This window comes from Lepus europaeus, chromosome 3 (genome assembly GCF_033115175.1).
Source record: "Lepus europaeus isolate LE1 chromosome 3, mLepTim1.pri, whole genome shotgun sequence".
NCBI lineage: Eukaryota > Metazoa > Chordata > Mammalia > Lagomorpha > Leporidae > Lepus > Lepus europaeus.
This window is the reverse complement of record NC_084829.1, coordinates 99,574,520-99,589,222: the sequence shown is the minus strand read 5'-3', so window position 1 is coordinate 99,589,222 and position 14,703 is coordinate 99,574,520. Positions and strand designations below refer to the sequence as shown.

General features: G+C 36.4%; 1 protein-coding gene across 3 annotated transcripts in view; it reads right to left on the bottom strand.

Moving 5' to 3' along the window:
• The window catches only part of GRIK2 (glutamate ionotropic receptor kainate type subunit 2), a 727,469-nt gene that overhangs the window by 355,226 nt on the left and 357,540 nt on the right, over positions 1-14,703 (bottom strand). The window lies entirely within an intron of this gene.

Genomic DNA, 14,703 nt, shown 5'->3' with positions numbered 1-14,703 from the left:
TGAGCATGTGCCAAACTGTACATCTCTTCCCTCTCTAAATCCCATTCTTATATTTAACAGGGATCACTTTTCAGTTAAATTTAAACACCTAAGAATAATTGTGTGTTGACTGAAGAGTTCAACCAATAGTATTAAGTAGAACAAAAAAAATACTAAAAGAAATAAAGTAGTAAGTTATTCCTTGACAGTCAGGACAAGGGCTGATCAAGTCATTGTTTCTCATAGTATCCATTTCACTTCCATAGGTTTCCTTTTAGGTGGTCAATTAATTGTCACCAATCAGGGAGAACATATGATATTTGTCCCTTTGGGACTGGCTTATTTCACTCAGCATGATGTGTTCCAGCTTCCTCCATTTTGTTGCAAATGAACGGATTTTATTTTTTTTTTACTGCTATATAGTATTCTATAGAGTACACATCCCATTATTTCTTTATCCAATTTTCTATTGATGGGCATTTAAGTTGATTCCATGTCTTAGCTATTGTGAATTGAGCCGCAATAAACATTGAGGTGCAGACATCTCTTTTATTTGCCAATTTAATTTCCTTTGGGTAAATTCCAAGGAGTTGGATGGCTGGGTCATATAGTAGGGTTATATTCAGGTTCCTGAGGAATCTCAGAAAAACTTGGCTCTGGCTGGGAGTAATAACAGGAGACTAAGACCTAGTTAAAGTGTGGAGTTTATGAACCGGGACTGTGAAAAAAATATTGAGGGTGTGTGGGAGAACTCACGATGTGGCTGAGACATAGTGGCTGAGACGTGAGTAGTCTCTGTGGAGATGCCACAAACTCAGTAGCCTTGGCTACCTGCTGAGAGACATTGCAGGGGAATCTGAACTTATACTGAGGACTGCACAGGTCCTTTGTGTGGTCCTTGGGACAGAGCACATATCAGCTCATCTCCAGATTTTGTAGCCATTTGGGAAGTGGACCAGTGACTGGAAGATCTCTCTCTCTCTCTCTCTCTCTCTCTCTCTCTCTCTGTAACTCTACCTTTCAAATAAATGAGTAAATCTTAAAAATATATAAATAAAACAAATGTTAATGCATCTAAAGCAAGACACAGACTCCAGTACAATAGTAATGGGGGACTTCAACAGCCCACTTTCGTAAATGGACAGATCAACTATATAGAAAATCAACAAAAGAAGCAACAGAACTAATGAACACTGTGAACCAAATGGACTTGACTGATATCTACAGTGCCTTTTAACCTACAGTTTCAGAATGTGCATACTTTTCATCAGTGTATGGAACTTTCTTTAGGATAGACCATATTCGATGCAATAAAGCAAGTCTCAACAAATTCAAAAAAATTGAAATCATACCATGCGTCTTTTCTGACCACCATGGAATGATGCCAGAAATTAATAATACTAGAAACTCTAGAAAAAATGCAAAAACATGGAAACTAAATACCATGATCTTGAAAGAACAGCTGGTCATAGAATAAATCAAAAGAGACAAAAAAAATTCCAGGAAATGAATGAAGACAACAAAACAACATATCAAAACACAAGGGACACAGCAAAAAGCAATATTAAGTGGGAAGCTTATTGCAATTGGCACGTAAATCAAAAAATTGGAAAGTCATCAAATAAATGAGCTTTCAAAGCATTTGAAGCAACTGGAAATACAACAACAAACCAAACCCAAAATTAGAAAGAAGAAACACTTTAGAGAAGAAATAAGCAAAACTGAAATAAAAACATACAAAAGATCAGGGAAATGAAGAGCTGTTTTTTGAAAAAATAAACAAAAGTTGATATGTCATTGAACCAAATAACCAAAAAAGAAGCAGAAGGCCAGACTTTTTAAAATCAGAGATGAAAAAGATGTAACAATGGATACAAATAATAAAAAGAATCATCAGGAATTCCGACAAACAGCTATATGCCAACAAATTGGAAGATCTAGAAGAAATGGAAGAATTCCTGGATACATGCAATCTACCAAAATTGAGCCATGTAGACATAGAAAAAAATTGACACACAAAAATCAATAGCCTTTGTTTACACAGAAAATATCATGGCTGAGAAAGAACTTCTATGACCAATCCCATTCACAACAGCTACAGAAAAAAAAATATCTTGGAATATATTTAGCCAAGAAAGTGAAAGATCTCTATGATGAAAATTACAAAACATTAAAGAAAGAAATAGAATACACCAAAAATGGAAAAACCTTCCATGTTCATGGACCGAAAGAAGTAATATCAAATGTCCATACTGCCGAAAACAACTTACAGATTCCATGTTCCCCACATTCTCCTCAAATTGAGAAAAAAGATGCTGCCATTCTTATGGAAACACAAAAGGCCTTAAATAATTAATCAGTCTCTTATGACAAAAAGAAAGTCAGAAAAATGACAACACCAGACTTCAAGACATTCTACAGGACATTTATAATCTAAACAGCCAAGTACTGATGAAAAATAGACATGAAGATGAAGGGAACAAAATAGAGACTCCAGAAATCAATCCGTGCATCTACAACCAACTAATATTTGACAAAGGAGCTAAAATCAATCCCTGGAGCAAGGAAAGTCTCTTCAACAAATGATGCTGGGAAAATTGGATCTGCCCATGAGAAAGAATGAAACAAGACCTCTAGCTTACACCTTATACAAAAATCAACTCTAAATGAATCAATGATCTAAATATATGACCTGATACCATCAAATTACTAGAGGAGAACATTGGGGAAACTCTTCATGACATTGGCATAGGCGCAGACTTCTTGGAAGAGACACCAAAGGACAGAAAATCTAACCCAAAATAGACAAATGGGATTACATTAAACTGAAAAGTTTCTGCAGCACAAAGGAAATTCTCAGCAATACAAATAGACAATAAATGAAATGGGAAAAAATATTTGTGAACTATGCAACTGATAAAAGATTAATATCCAGAATTTATAAAGCACAGAAGAAAGTCAACAACAACAAAACAGACAACCTGGTTAAGAAATGGGCAAAAGACTTGGGTAGGCATTTTTCAAAATAGGAAATTCAAATGGTCAACAGACATGAAAAAATACTGAGGTTCATTAACCATCAGGGAAATGAAAATCCAACCCACAATGAAGTTTCACTTCACCCCAGTTAGAATGGCTCTCATACAGAAATCAACAAACAACAAATGCTGTCGAGGATGTTGGGGAAAAGGTACCCTAATCTATTGTTGGTGTGAATGTAAACTAGGATAGCCATGTGGAAGACATTACAGAGATATCTCAGAAAGCTGAAAATAGCTGGCACTGTGGTGTCCTGGATAAATCTGCCACCTGCAGTGCCAGATCCCATATGGGCACTGGTTCTGATCCAGCTCCCTGCTAATGTGCCTGAAAAAACAGCAGAAGATGGTCCAAGTCCTTGGGCCCCTGAACCCACATCTGGAAGAAGCTCTTGGCTCCTGGCTTTGGATCAGCCCAGCTCTGGTCATTCTGGCCATTTGGGGAGTGAACCAGTGGCTGGAATCTCTCTCTCTCTCTCTCTCTCTGCATCTTGCTCTGCCTCTCTGTAATTCTAACTTTAATGAATAAATAAATCTCAAAAAAATAAAGCTGAAAATAGATCTACTACCCCACTCCTAAGGAATTTATGCAATAAAATGAAATCAGCACGGTAGAGTTGTATATACACCCATATGCATTGCAGCTCAGTTCACAATAGCCAAGATATGGAATCAACCCAGATGTCCATAAACTGACTGCGTAAAAAAATTATGGTATATGTATACACCATGGAATATAACCCAGTGGTTAAAAAAAAAGAAAGAAAGAAAAAGAAAAGGAAAAAAGAAAAAAAAATCCCATATTTTGCAACAAAATAGATGCAACTGGAAACCATTATACTTTGTGAAATAAGCCAGACCCATAAAGACAAATACCATATTTTTTGCTGATCTGTAGTAACTAATAGAGTACTTAAAATGTAGTGTATAGAAGTGAAATGGACATTTTGAGATTTGATGGGTTTTTTATAGCCCTTGTCTCTACATTTGAGGAGCAGTGTTTTTTTTTTTTTCTTCATACTATTTATTGAATTCTTTACTTAGTGTAGGAATAATCTTATGAGTATAGAGTAAATTGAAAGTAAATCATTATGGGGCCGGTGCCGTGGCTCACTTGGTTAATTCTCTGCCTGTGGCGCCGGCATCCCATATGGGCACCGGGCTCTGGTCCCAGTTACTTCTCTTCCAGTCCAGCTCTCTGCAGTGGCCCAGAAGGGCAGTAGAGGATGGCCCAAATGCTTGGGCCTCTGTACCCACATGGGAGACCAGTAGGAAGCACCTGGCTCCTGGCTTCTGATTGGCGCAGTGCTGGCCGTGGCGGCCATTTGGGGAGTGAACCAATGGAAGGAAGACCTTTCTCTCTGTCTCTCTCTCACTGTCTAACTCTGTCAAATTAAAAAAAATAAATAAATAAAAATTAAAAAAAAGAAAAATGATCTGTACAAAATGAAAATAATGGAAAGACTAAAGAAAAAGGTATGATTTTAAAAGATATGGTAAACAAAATGAAATCCAGAGTGACTCACTGGATAAAGTAAAAGAGAATATGCAGCAAAATAAACATGTATTAACAGTTTATGTGCTATAGACTGCTGTAAAAACTGTCTTTAGAAAAGAAAAGACATTCATGGTGGTTAAGATTTCAGTTAAGAGGCCCATGTCCTTTATGAGAATACATGGGTTCAACTCCTGGCTTGTCTCTCTGTTTCAAACTTATATACAGACCATAGAAACAGCAAGTGATGGCTCAAATGATTGGATTCTTTTCACCCACATAGGGGACCTGTATTGAATTCCTGGCTCCCTACAATGGGCTGGACTTACTCAAACAATTGCAGACATTTAAGGAGTAACTCCAAGTATCTCTGTCCATCTGCCTCTCATTCTTTCAAATAATAATAATAATACAAAAAGATGTTCACAAGTTCTGACAGCAAAAATGAAGCAGCAATCAACACATAATACTGCTGTGATCACCTATGGTTTAGAAGGGACTACTTGATTTAAGGAATGACAATTTTTTTTTTTTTTTTTTGACAGGCAGAGTGGACAGTGAGAGAGAGAAAGAGAGAAAGGTCTTCCTTTTCCGTTGGTTCACCCCTCAATGGTCACTGCGGCCTGCGTGCTGATCCAAAGTCAGGAGCCAGGTGCTTCTCCTGGTCTCCCATGAGGGTGTAGGGCCCAAGCACCTGGACCATCCTCCACTGCACTCCTGGGCCACAGCAGAGAGCTGGACTGGAAGAGGAGCAACCGGGACAGAAAATGGCGCCCCAACTGGGACTAGAACCCGGGATGCCAGCGCTGCAGGCGGAAGATTAGCCTATTGAGCCATGGCGCTGGCTAGGAATGACAAAATTTTCATAAATTTCTCACTACTAAAAATAAATAGACATATTATATAGACACATTTATAATTAAAATGATTAAATCCACCCTTTCAGGTTCATTAGTAGACTGGGAAATCACTAGATTATTTCCTAATAAATAAAAGGCCAAGTTTAAATCTCTTAAACCATGGTAGGTTAATCCTCCGCCTGCAGTGCCGGCATCCCATATGGGCGCCGGTTCTAGTACCGGCTGCTTCTCTTCCCATCCAGCTAGCTCTCTGCTGCGGCCTGGAAAAGCAGTGGAAGGTGGCCTAGGTCCTTGAGCCCCTGAGCCGACATAGGAGACCAGGAAGAAGCTCCTGGCTCCTGGCTTCAGATTGGCCCAGCTTCAGCCATTGCAACCATCTGGGGAGTGAACCAACAGAAGGAAGACCTTTCTCTCTGTCTTTCCCTCTCACTGTCTTTAACTCTACCTCTCAAATAAATAAATAAATAAATCTTTAAAAAAATAATGGCCCCAGAAATGTTTTATAATATGCATTTTTCATGAATCTTTAAAAGACCCCTTCTGTTACAGTTCTCTAGAGGAAGAATGTCACAAGGTATGGGGGATGGAGGGAAAGAAATTAAAAAAAAAAAAAAAAAGCAGCCTGAGCTACAAAAAATACTCAACAAAAGCACACACAAAGAAAGAAATTATCTTTCTTAAAATGAATAATTGAATCAATTCCATTTAATGCAAAATTTGCACGCTCACTCCTTCTCTCTCTCTTTCTCTGAAAATGTGTGAGCTCAAAAATATCAAAACAGTGTGTGCTTTTTTTGTGAAATGAAAATAAAGAGCAGTTCCATCACCACGGTGGCTCTAGGAGGAGAGTCAATGGACTATTAAATGGGAAATCATCTGTTTTCAGATTTTACTTTACCATCATTACATTTCTCCAGTGAGCTGTTATCTGGTAGAGGGGGCCTTAATCGTTTCCTATGCTGGCAGAAAACCTCCACGCATTTAGTACAGCTATTCATAGCGTAATGTGCAATCACCTCCACACAAAAATTCCAACTAAAATATATGCTTTCCTAGCACAGCACTGCCATTAGTGCATCTAACTGCCCACTGAACTCCAAAGACTTAATGTTACTATATTGCAGTCTGTTGAAGGCTCACTATTTAATCTGGCCTATTTGATGGCTCACAGTTACTTAGTTAATTCCCCCGCTTTTTCTTTCTCCTTTTGGGTATTACCGCCTTAGTGTAAGACATACATAGACACAAGTAAATGATATAAAATCAAATATTACCTCTAGGTTATGTATACTGTTTGGCTAACAGTGATAGTATATACATTTTTTAACAACTCCCCTGTTTTAGCTGTTATATAGTTAATGACGAGAGCATCTGAAAGTTAAACAGCAAATAGCCCTGCAGAGAATGTGCTTGACACTTTCCCAAAACAGCTGCTATCTGATTCAGAAAACCTGCCATGCAACAAATGAAAAATACTTAGAACAATTATGCAGCCATGAAAAGAAACACCTAGCAGTATGTTGCACATTTCAGACAATAAATCTATATGGTTTCTTATTCAATTTAAACATATAATCTATATTGTTCTTGTTAAACACCGTGAGAAGGTTAGGGTGTGTGAGCTTTATAAATCATTAAGTTTATATTCTTCATGCTTAATAGTTGTGGGATCTTTCATCAGTTTATATCTTATTAGAGATCTAATTTCCTTATTAGATGAATTAGATAATTAATAACCATTCAGAGTATGAAGACACCATTTCAGGGTTGAAACCTCTCTTGGTTGAAAGTCACATTTACTTCTAAAAAGAATTACAACAGGACACACTCAAATTAGGACATGGGGCCGCAGCGTGTTCATCTAAAAGCAAAGGTGGTGAATTGGATAATCTCAATGCCTTCCTGGTGTTAGGAGAAGTAAAATCCTCAACATACTACTACATGTTCTCACAAGGATATTTCACAATACTCTGAGAAGCACAGCATAGATAAGAGAGGAGTGACCATGGTCAAAGCTAAGAAATTAATTTTTCCTCCTTCAAAAACCCTTGTGAGGCAATTTGCAGAGGCAATTTATAGTACTTACATATTTTCAACTGCTCTCAGGCTATCATTATTCAGTAATTACAAAAAAGACTTTTGTATCCAAATTAAGAACTATTATCTTTGTTATGTGATGGTTGTCTCTATTTTCCATTGAGGTGTTTATAATACAGATTATAATAATAAATAATAATAGAAATTATTCTTATAATTTCTGTCATAAATGTATACTTGACAATCATTTTTGGTAGTTTTATATATGGTGTAAATATTCCCTCAATGTATTACAATATTTCTTTTTATTTTTTTAAAGGGTAAATAAAGAAAAATAAGTGAATTTACCAATAGTAGAGTCGAGTCTCTCTAGGGCTACCTAATTACTATTAGTTTATATTATTTTTTAATTTAATGAACAAAATACGCAAGCATTTTAATCTAAAAATAATTTGAGGTATAGACTAGATAATACCTGGTAATTCAGCATGGGCAGGAGGGTAAATAACATTTTATTAATAAAGCATGAACAGCTAATATCATTTTATATCACCTAATATGATTGATAGGAATCAGTCAGCTATGAACCTGAGTACTAAAATTCATCAAAAATTACAGGTTTTCCCCAAGCACATAAACCATTTATGTACAAACATTTTGTTAAATCCATAAAAAACATAATTTTGGAAGATGATTGTAGATTACATTTATTATTGTGAATCCCAGTTATTGTACTTTTGAAGTAGGCAGTCTTACAGGTTAAAATGGATTAGGTTTGTGAGCTGGAAGACCATGCCTTTGCCACGCCCCTGTGTGACCTCAGGCCCTACCTGAAACCTTCACACCCCTGCGTGACCTCATCCCCCTAACTGGCCACACCTGGGTGCCCACCAGCCAATCAGGTTAATTAACCACTCCCCTTTGGAAGTGGGTTAAAAGCTTGGGACACAGTGTGTCCAGCCCATTTCTTCCCTGGCCTCTTGCCAGGAGGGGGCTCTTTGTAGCCCTGTGCCTCCAGGGCACGTGACCTTTGGGTCACCCGCCCTAGGCTTCCTGGCCTAGATGCTCCTCCAGGTGCCTGGTTCCTAGTGCTTGGTATGAACCCAGATTTACCCCTCTCTCTCTTAATAAAGCTCTCACTCTCCTATGCATCTTTCATACTAAATAAAAGCTTAAAATGAACCATGTTGCCTTGTTTATCTGTGCCGGTATTTAGAATTCTTCTCTAAATATTAGGCAAGAACCTTCTTGGGCTTATTAATATTGGGGATTTAGTAATAAGGACATGGTAAAATGGTATGGCACCCTAAATTCTGGGTGCATATGTGGCAATCCAGATAGCACTTCTGGGAAACTCTAAAGGGCCACATTTTTGTATAGATTTTAGGGGGTCATCTCCGATTTCAGTTTCACTAACAAATTTAAATTGGTACTCTTTATATCAGATCCTCACATGATCACACATATGCAATGAATTCTTCCTTGGTGTCATGTATTGAAGATTATATTCAGGAAATTGCTTCAGCCCTATCATGAAAAGAAGCTAGTACAGACACTTCTTAGCTCTTATATCACTGAACATAAAGAAGGGCAAAGATTTATCCCATTATCTAGTGCTTAATTAAACTAGTGATTATTTTCTGAGGAAAATTCTTGTAATCTGTTCAAAGAATCAATTTCTTCCCAATTAAAAGCATATCTTGCAAATTCTCAACCCTTAACAAAACTAGTAATTTAGACTTGAATATATCCATTTCCAATGAATATATTATCAGTTGGCTAACACTCCCAAATATGAGAAAAAATAGATCATTCCTTTTATTCAAATTTTATTTTACTTTTAAAAATAATGTTATCATTTGGGAAAGATGAAAGGCAGTTTACTTTCCTATGGAGGTTTGTCAGTCATTATGCTGAATTTTTTCCATCTTATCAAACCCTTTGCCTTTTTTCTGATTTCATTGTTTGCTCCCACTCACAACTCTTTTTGCTGTACTTCATTCACAAGGTTTGCCAAACCAGAAACACCCCTAGAAGGAATCCAAACACCTTCCATTCTTCTTTCAAAAATCCATTTCCTTCACAAAGCTACTTAATTAGATGAAAGTAAAGTGCTAATTTGCTAAGGGGAAAAGATCATTTGCATATCAATTTACACACTTTTCTCCAAGTATTTATAATTAGAGCGCAATCAACAAGCTTTTGAAGGCTGACAGAAAAGGGAAAATGATTCCTGTGGCGATTAAGGAGGCCAGCGAGTATGCAGAAGAGAGGGCACTGAAAACGGAATCAGATGTCTTAGGGTGGAGCAATTAATTTAACCTTTTGGAATCTCAATTTTTTTAACTATGAAATGGGAATGACTGTGTGTACTTTGAGCCTTTCATAAGCTGTGTGGATTAAATCCAATATGCATAAAAGTCCAATATAAAAGCATTGTCACTCAATGGAGTAAAACTTTCTTAATCAGTCAGAAAATAAAAGCTGTTGTGCTGTCCATCATAATATAGTTTTCATCTTCATTATATCCGTCTCTATTGAAAGGAAATGTCTAATTGGACCGAATTATCTTCATTGACACCTCCTCCTTCCCTTTTTATGAGAGGCATAGAGAATGATCCACTGATTTTTTTCCCTCAATACTTCCAAGTAGCCAGGCTGAAGCCAAGATTTCCATGTGGGTGCCAGGAGCTGATTACTTGACCCATTGCCACTGCCTTCCAGGGTCTGCATTGACAGGAAGCTTGAGTCAGGAACCAGAAGTGGGTACTGAACCTAGGTACTCTAATATGGTACAAAGACAACAAAATTAAACTCTTTTCTAAGATCCTCTTTCCCCCTCAAATAATAAACAAGTGAACTGTTCTTGAAACACCATTTAGGCATAAAAAATATGGTCTAAAAGAAAAGGAGAAGTTATCAGGCCAAATTATTTTCAAAATCCATTTTATTAAGTCTTACCTATGTTTATGCACAAATGATCATGGGTTGACATAAGAAGGTAGAGAAAAGAGAAAGATAGCAAAAGGGGATGTAGGAAAAGTAGTGAGTAGAGTAAAGGGAGTAGAGGTGGAAAGGAAGCCATATTATGAAAGACTGAATCCAAAGGATTCAATTTCAAGATTTAATTTTCTGCATTTCCAAAAAATTCATTTTCATCACTTGAATAACAGTTCTGTTAAAACACAAACAGAAACTGTTTATATAGACCAAACATTACTCTTACTCAAGAACAATATGGGTCAAAGGTGACATCTGTAAGAACATAAAATAAGTTTATAAACTTAACTGGATTTAAAAACAAAGCCCTTGAGGTGGATCATCCACATTGGTTATTAAATCTAAAGAGCTTCTTTCAAGCCTTTTTCCATCTTCCTTCCTCTATTTGCAAAAATGTTGGTTTGGCAGCTATGTTGGACATAATTCTCTTTCATAACAAGAGATTAATTAAATCACAGTAAAAACTCCCATGCACTTTAAATACATATAGGTGGCTGTTTGGATAATATTTTATTCTCACTATAAAGATGTGGATTTCATATTTAAGGCTCTATAACTAAACTACTGATAGTTTTCCAAGTATTCTATGCTGTGGTATTGCTCCATGCCGTTGGATCAATCAGTTTCTTTGTATGAAACACATCTCATCAGTCTTTCCTTTACAGCTGTCTGCCAGTGAAGTTTCAGCATTAAGCCCACTGCAAGAACTTCCTTAAAAGCTGATCATAGTCTCTAGATTACACTCTGCATAAGCACTTAACACTCTGAATGACATTTGTTTGTTCATAGAACTGCATGCTCAGTTCTCTGGCACCTGGAAATGTAATGCATCATTTCATCTTCATTCAGTCTTTGCCTACCAAAAAGGATGAGGAAATAAAAAAATTTCAAAGACATTTCTGAAGTGAGCAGATATTGAGAAGGAACTGTATAATCTTTAATGAAAATGCTAAATTTTACTTCAATCAGATAAAACATATTTTTGAGGGAATTTTTGTGTGAAATTTTATATTGTTTACTTTCTGATTCTTTAAGTGAATTTATCATATTTTATGTAAAACATTGGAAACAATACTGACACCATTCAAGTCTGCTCTCAATATTGATTTTAGTACTATTTTATATAAATGTATTTGTCTACATTATAGTTGGCATTTAAACTTGGGAAACACTGCAGATTACTTTAGTGTATTTAATATCATAATAATACATTTGCTTCATATCACAGACTATATTAAAAGGAATTCCTCTGATTTGAATTTCAAAACAATGAATATTTTCAACAATTTTAAGTGCAGAATTGGGTCACATTAAAGATAAAAAGAAACAAAAGAATAACAAAACAACATCCTGAGTGAAATAAGCCAGTCTCAGAGGGACAAATATCATATGTTCTCCCTGATCGGTGACAAATAACCAAAAAAAGAAACCTGTTGAAGTGAAATGGACACTATGAGAAACAATGACTTGATCAGCCCTTGTCCTGACTGTCAATATACAACTTAATACTTTATCCCTTTTAATATTTTTTGTTCTATTTAATACTATTGGTTGAACTCTGTAATTAACACACAATTATTCTTAGGTGTTTAAATTTAACTGAAAAGTGATCTCTGTTAAATATAGGAGAGGGAATAAGAGAGGGAGGAGAAGTACAATTTGGGACATACTCAAGCTGACTGGTCCCAAATGGTAGAGTTAGAAATGTGCCAGGGGATTCCAATACAATCCCATCAAGGTGGCATGTACCAATGCCATCTCACTAGTCAAGTGATCAATTTCAGTTCACAATTGATCATACTGATAGGTCTAAGAGTCAAAGGGATCACATAAACAAGACTAGTGTCTAATAATACTGATAGAATAAAGAAGGGAGAGAATGATCCAACTTGGGAAGCAGGATACACAGCAGACTCATAGAATGGCAGATGTCCTAAACAGCACTCTGGCCTCAGAATCAGCCCTTAAGGCATTCGGATCTGGCTGAAGAGCCCATGAGAGTATTTTAGGCATGGAAAGCCAAGACACTCTGGCAAAAAAAAAAAAAAAAAAAAAAGGAGGAGGAGGAGGAAGACATAAATGAAAGATCTCTGTGAATGAGATCCCAGTAGAAAGAATGGGCCATCCAAGAAGGAGGTACCTTTCTCTGAAGGGAGGAGAGAACTTCCACTTTGACTATGACCTTATCTAAATAAGATTGATGTCCGCAAACTCAAAAGGCTTCCATAGCCCTGGCAACTCATGACAAGAGCCTAGGGATATTACTGACACCATAAACAAAAGTGTCAATTTGTTAAGTCAACAATAGGAGTCACTGTGTTCTTACTCCTCATGTAGGATCTCTGTCCTTAATGTGTTGTCCAATGTGAATTAATGCTATAACTAATACTCAAACAGTATTTTACACTTTATGTTCTGTGTGGGTGCAAACTGTTGAAATCTTTACTTAATATATACTAAATTGATCTTCTGCATATAAAGATAATTGAAAATGAATCTTAATGTGAATGGAATGGGAGAGGGAGCGGGAGTTGGGAGGGTTGTGGGTGGGAGGGAAGTTATGGGGGGGAAAAAGCCATTGTAATCCATAAGCTGTACTTTGGAAATTTATACTTACTCAATAAAAGTTAAAAAAAGAACAACAAAACAAAACACAGGAATTGTGCTAAAGAAAAAAGAATTAAGAAGTAAAATGTTAAAAGTGTAATTATGAAGTAAAATGTTAAAAGTATAATTAGTGTGTCTAACAAATGTAAACATGAGTCTTATTCTGTATCAAAAACAAGAATGGGGCAGGCAAGCATCATGGCATAGCAGGTAAAGTGGCAGCCTGTGATGCTGGCATTCCACATGGGTACCAGTTCATGTCCCAGCTGCTCCACTTCCAATCCAGCTCCCTACTAATGTGCCTGAGAAAGCAGCAAAGGATGGTCCAAGTACTTGGACCCACGTATCCACATGGGAGACACAGAAAAAGCTCCTGGCTTCTGACTTTAGCCTGTCCTTTGTGAACAGTTGAGGAGAAAACCAGTTGATGGATGATCTCTCTGTGTCTCTTCTCTTTTTAACTTTAACTTTCAAATAAATAGATCTTAAAAACAAAACAAAACAAAAAGATAAACTGTGTATGATCACCTCTAAAGAGAGGCTCCAGGGGGAGATCTAGTGGACAATTCAGCAGACAAGATTTTAAAAGTTTATATCAAATAGTTTTTTAAAGAATTTCGATAAAATTAAACATTAAAGTATTTTTTAAGCTCAAAATACTCTTCTCAGAGGAGAAGGAGGGTAAGATCATCAATTTGCTTAAATGATAGTGTCAAGGAACCAAAAAGCACATTCACTTCTGGTTACCAATGACCTTCCAAATAAAGATCACGAACATCTGGTGGAAAGTATTTTCAATAGTCAATGTAAAAACTGATTTAATTCATCTTAATTTTGGAGGCATGACCTTTTTGGTTTTCTTCACATTACAGAAGAACTTTTCATAGGTGAGGAAAGGCCATCAATGAACAGTGCCAAAATCCTTCATCAGCTTTGCAAAAGCGTTGTGACATCCTACCTCCAATATATACACCCTCTGCCAATAGCAAATGAATATGATACTCTCAATTGCATTAAATATGTCTTTGGCCTCAACATGAAAAAGGGAGGCTGCTAATTTCACATAGAAGAAAGCTTATTTTTAAAGTAATGAACTTCTCCTGCAACTTGACTAGAAAAAGCCTTCTATTTTCAATTTAATTTGATACAAAAGGTATAAAGAATTACAGAAGTCCTAAGTCAAGCTTAAGATTTTTAAAGTACTAAACAATTCAACCTCCCAGTTCCAAGTATTAGAGATACATGATGCAAAGACAACAGACAGCTATATTGTTTTCAATTCTGGATAAAGAGGAATTGAAATGCAAACTTGTTATTTCGCATCATAGTCACTAGAAAAATTAAAATATCCTGATTACCAGATAGATGGAATATAAACACTAGCACTGATCTTGGGAAGAATCAGAGGCCTTTCATGCAACCTTATATTGAGAAGTAGCTAGAATGGCAATATGAAAGCAACTTCAATGAAAGGAAACTGTCATCGTCTCTCACTGAACATCCTATACAGCTTGATAGACTCATACTAGAAGATGACACAGCACACTTTCAATCTCTCTTTTGATGAACATATTTCTTGAATAACAACTTTTTCCTTAATTAAACAGTATTTAAGGCATTATATGCTTATAAACAAGTATTCCACTGACTTGGGTCTCCACCAAATAATCATCCAAAGAAAATTAGC